Below are 5,791 nucleotides of genomic sequence, written 5' to 3'. Positions count from 1 at the left end.
GAGAATACATTGATTACCAATATCAGAAACGAGGTAAGACATATCACTATAGATCATACAGACATTAGTATAGTTAGGGATCATTAACAACTTTATGCCTATAAATTCAACAACTTAAAGGAAATGGACAATTTACTTGAAAGACAGACACTACCAAAGCTCATTCAAGAGGAAATACAATAACCAAACACCCTATATCTATTAAAGAAATTGAATTTGTAATTAAAAATCTTCCTTTAAAGAAATCTTCAGGCCAAAATGGCTTCACTTGTGACTTCTAAAAACATTTAAGGAAGGAATAATTCCAAATCTAGATAAAGTTTCCCAGAGAATAGAAATGAAGTTCACATATCACAACTCATTTGAGCACTTACTATGCTTACTATGTTCCAAGCACTGTTCTAGAAGCCTGGGAATAAAAAGATGAAAATGTGCTTCTTGTCCTCCAGGAGCTTATTTGTATAGTGAAATGAGGTTAAGGATATCCTTCTCCCTCTGCCCTGGTCTCAGTCCTACCTAACTGATTAAGACAGAGCAGAGCAGATTATCCTGCATTGTACAAACTTCCTTGTAAACCCCTTCCTTTTTACAAATTAGCTGTGGTGAACTTGGCCAGTTGGTTTCCCGTTGGTATCATTGGGACGCAGAAATTGATAGAATGACCTCAGAGTGGGATACCCAAATTCAGCAGCAGCCACTGCACCACCACCACTATTATTATTTCTACAACCATAGTCACAACCTCCACCACCACCACCACCATCACCAGCAGCCTCACCAGTTACCTGCAGCATGGAGCCAAGGGCAGCCCCAATGCCCAGCCAAACCCACTGAAACAGGAGCAGAAACACACCCTCCAGCAACACCAGGAAACACTGAAGAAGAAAACAGGCTGTGGTGAACGAAATGGTAATGCTAGAGAAAGAGAAATATCTTTAAAGAGCCTGGGCTCTGATGATGCTATCAACCCTATTTCCATGGTTCTCAATGGAAACCAGCAAATTGTAGGTAGATACTAACCTGAAGCAGACTTTGGAAAAACAGAAATTAAAACCAAGAATTTCATTCAGAGAAACAGTATGGACCAAAAGAATGGGAAGTCTTATGAAAATGAATCTGGAGAGAACCAATCTGTAGACAAGACCGATGCTGTAGCAATTTCACATGGTGTTGTGACAAATAATTCTGGCTATATTACTAATGATTATATGGGTAAAGGAACAGATAATGATGGTAGTGGATCTGAGAGCGGATATACCACTCCTAAAAAAAGGAAAGCTAGGCGCAATAGTGCCAAGGGTTGTAAAAACCTTAATTTAGTACAGGACAAAATAATGCAACAAGAGACCAATGTCTCAACTTTAAAACAGGGACTTGAAACTTTCAAACCTGACTACAGTGAACAAAAGGGAAGTCGAGTAGATGGTTCTAAACTCATTTGGAAGTATGAATCTGGGCTAGGAGGAACAAACCAAGGAAAACCCATGGTGGCTGATGTGCTGCGGAAGAGCTCCGATGTTAAACCTTGTGTGAGCCGCAAGAAGTTTAGGGATCGGTCCAAAGGAACTCATGCTTCAGCTGTAGCCAGAGGACTTGTGGATCCTGTTTATACCACCCCCAGTTTTTCCAATGGATGTTAGCAGTGCTAAAATAGTTCCTAAACTAAGTTATGCAAGCATAAGGAAAACCTCAACAAAACTATACAAAATTCTTCTGTGTCTCCATCTTCATCTTCATCCTCTTCGTCATCTACTGGGGAAACTCAGTCCCAATCTTCAGGTCAGTTATCCCATATCCCTCTGTCTGTGCTGGAGCCTGTTACTTCTGCCGGTTTTTCTAATAGACCTATTTTAGCAGGGACTGATGCAAGTGGGTATTCTCAGGGTAGTTAGCCACTGCTAACTACTGCTGCTAATACTGTAACATTCATCTCTTCTGGAACAGATTCAGTTCTTTAGGACATGAGTTTAACTTCACCAGCTGTTGAACAAATTATGTCTAGTCTTTTAATCTACCCTTCAAATATGCAAACTGTGCTGTTGAATACAACACAAGTGGATGTGGCTTCTCGGAAAGATCAGCAAAACTTTCATAATCAGTGAGGTTTATCATTTATAAATGAGCCCAGTGCTGGCCCTGAGACTATTATTGGGAAGTCATCAGATCAAAAGTAATGGAGGTGACATTTCAAGGGGAATTTCATGCCACCTTGGTTTCACAGGGTGCTGAAATAATCCCCTCAGGAACTAAGCATTCTGTGTTTCCCAAGGCTCATGAGCTGGAAAAACAGACTAGTCCTCAAGTTCTGGGTAGAATTCTTAAACCTGGGACTACTAGTGAGAGTGGAACCTTATCCTTGGAACCCAGTCATATAGGTTACCTGCAAAAAAGAAGACACCAGTAGTCAAGGTGTCCTAGTGTTTCTCTTAAAGGACTATGAGATAGAAAATCAAAATCCTCTTGCATCTTCCATGAACACTTCGTTAGGCTTTGCCAAAGAACAGAGATACCAGAGAGGCCTAGGAAGGAATGATAGCTGGAGTTCTTTTGACATGAGGGCTGATATTGTATATCACACTAAAGAAACAGAATCTTTTTGGAATTTGCAGAAGCAAGATCCCGAAAGGAAAATCACTCACAATGAAGCATGGATAGTCCAGATCAATGAAGGGTAGCAGGATCAGATGGCTTATTCGTAACCTTTCTGCAGCATTAGAGCCACCGTTCATGGGGGACAGAAGGTTTTTAGGCTCCTAGATCTTCAATACAACAGAGGATCCATAAGTAACATCACAGGATAATATATACAAACAAATATATGTGTGTATATATATATATATATATATATATATATATATACACACAGTAATTTTTTAACACAACTGAAAGTGATTAGACTTCTTAAGGAATCAAAGTTTATTTCAAGAGACTACACAAGGTTATTTAATTTCCAATACTGAATAGTTTTTTTTTTCTTTTGTTAATTTTTGTTTTTAAGAGTGTATGCAAGTAATTAATGAATATAAACTTAAAAAGTGTGGTTCTTAAATTCCTGCTGTCATCAATTTGGGCAACAAATGATCCACTGGAAAGGCAAATCCACTTAAAAGTTCTCTGTATCCTGTTCTGTGACTACAGTGATACATTAATCATGGGAAGCCGGAATGATTCACCATTTTCCCCACTCCTCCCTCGATCTTTTGACTTTACTTTGAACCCTTCGAGAATGCTGGATAAATGCCTTGAAGTTTGCAGGGGTGCATTTTTTTTTACTAAATATGATTTTCATGTCTTGCCAGGAGTTAAGCAGCCTCTGTGGGGTGTGGGGAAATACTTTTTTCCCTTTTATTTTTTGTGGGGTGGGGATGGGGAGGATATTGATGCTCTATAATTCTGCAATAGTTTGTGATACATAGTTCACTTGGATTCAGTTACACATTGGACTTTGACAAATGAAGAATCAATGAATGTCATTTATGAAAAAAAGTTGCAGAAAAAACAATTGGCTTAGGTATTTAATATGAAAAATACTTCTGTTCCCATATTTTAATATAATTGTATAACTGGGAGCAAAAATATATCCTGCTTTCCAACTGTAGGTGCCCCAGACTTACTCTCTGTCACTAACACTAAATGTACTCTTTTCCTTGTATTTTCATCAAACATCTAAAGAGAAACTTCTGTACCTTCCTGTAAATTCTCTCTCTTTTAATTTCTCAGAAAAATCTAAAAGGCAGAGAAAAAAAGCCCATGAAAACAAAAAATTTTCATGTTTTTAGCAAAGTAAGGAGGTAATAGACCCTGCCTATAGAAGGTGTGTTTTCATGCAAACTATACTCCTGGGCGTATTAGCTTCGAATTATATTTTAACAAATATATTTTATTACAAGAGCCAATAGGGTTTTAAAAGAAAATAATTGGAAATTCTGGAAATTTTCCTTTTAGGCAGAGAAGAGCATAAGCTCTGTCCTTTCATCACATTTTTATTCTGTTGCACTGCAGTTTGTATATAGCATGCTAAAATAATCTTTTGTGTGTGTGCAGAAACTAAGGGTCCAATTTAAGATTGGGTTATGTTAGTGGCATAAAAACAAGTTCTCTGGCTTGAGAGCATCACATCACACACACAGTATATCCTTGTATGTCAAATATAGGTTAAAATAGCAGGGCATTTATAAAGAAAGGTGTAGTCTTCTAATAAAAGCAGACAGGATCCCCTGGGCTATTTTGGTTGGGGAGAAAGTAACTACTTTTGTGCTACCCCTTTGCTTAAGAAATGTCCAGTTTTGAGAGACTCTAGCATGGCTGTTTTTTCTTATTTTGTTGGTTGAGCCTTTTAACTAGTAATTCATGAAAGAAGCTGTTGGACTCAACATAGAGTAGAGAAATTAAAATTATCTTTTTAGTTTGGATTTCTTCTGCCCTGCTTAAATTTTAAAAGTATATGCATGGATTGCCAATTCCACTTGATGTAAACCAAACTTTTTATGCATAATATATATAATCATTTATTATTGTTGTATCAGTCCAGGTTCAGAAACTTGTGGTAAGCAAGTTCCAGATAGGTTCATTTTACCTGTAAACTATCACTTTTACCGATATTGTAATTTTCAAATGTATAATATGTTTACAGATGTGCCCTGCATTTGGTCTGCCTTGTTCTTATTTTGATTTTTGTTTGAGTTTCCTGCCTGCTTGCCAAAAGCTAGGATGCTTCAGGCCCATGTACAATTGAAAGCAGAGGCACCCTTGAGCTTTAAAGCATTGAACAAACTGGAAAATCCAACATACCACATACTGAAGTGAAAGAAGTCTATTTTTGTGTTTTTAAATTAAGGTTTTCAAAAAGTTAAAAAAAAGACATCAGGTTGATTAAAGGAAAAAAGGGCTTCAGTTTGCTTTATAGGTTTTAAAACTCTGCTGTGTGTTCACTTGCCTTGGGTAACTACTTGCCACCTTAGGGCCAGATTCCTTTTTCTTTTTAAATGTCCATTTTACTTGCCTGGAATTTTAAAGCTCTTCTGCCTCTGACTCATAAGAAATTCTCTGAGATTTGTGACATTCAGAGGTTGAATGAATGCATATTTAAAAAGGAATTTAAAAAACACAACAGCCTCTATCTGAATTGGACTTTTTAATTTAGAAGCAACACTTACTCTAAAAAAATCTTTAAAAAGATGTGGCTTTCCAACTTCCCTCCCATATCCCTCAGGCCTCCATGTTCAGAGAAAACAAAAAGTGAATTAATCCCTTCTCTGTTTGTCCAAAAGTTTTTGAGTCTCACTTCTAAATGAAACAATGCAACATTTCATTTTGACTTTTCCACTGAAATTTCCTTGATTATATAGTTGGAGGTATACAGTTAGGAACATCTGCTTACCCTAGTGCCCTATCATATTAACTCTCAGTATTTTCTGGGCAATGGGTTAATGGGCTCAATTACCTAGGTACAAACAGGACTTTGGGACAGGTCTCCTCTGTGCTGTTTCATAGCACTTAACTCTGCTTGTCGCTTGTCTCAATCTTTCTCCTTAGGTCCTCACTCAATTCCTTACAGAGCACTTATTTAAAAAAAGAATTGAGAGAGAGTGAGAGGTGAGGTGGGGGGAGGGAGAGAGGGAGGGAAATCTTAAAAAAAAAAGTCTTGTTGCTTGAAGGGAGATATATTTAAGCTTTCCAGAATTATTAATTTCCTAAAATATCTTAGAAATGAGAGTATATTGGTAATTAGAGAAACTTCAGATATTGTGCCAGTTTGAATGTATTGTGTCCCCCAAATGCCATTATCTTT

The 5,791-nt window shown here is 37.3% G+C and overlaps 1 pseudogene; it reads left to right on the top strand.

Moving 5' to 3' along the window:
- The first annotated feature begins 658 nt into the window (after positions 1 to 658).
- On the top strand, positions 659 to 2,668 carry LOC119522261 (annotated as a pseudogene).
- Positions 2,669 to 5,791: the final 3,123 nt, after the last annotated feature.

This window comes from Choloepus didactylus, chromosome X (genome assembly GCF_015220235.1).
Source record: "Choloepus didactylus isolate mChoDid1 chromosome X, mChoDid1.pri, whole genome shotgun sequence".
In the NCBI taxonomy this organism is placed as follows: Eukaryota; Metazoa; Chordata; class Mammalia; order Pilosa; family Megalonychidae; genus Choloepus; species Choloepus didactylus.
This window is presented reverse-complemented; position numbering and strand designations above follow the sequence as displayed.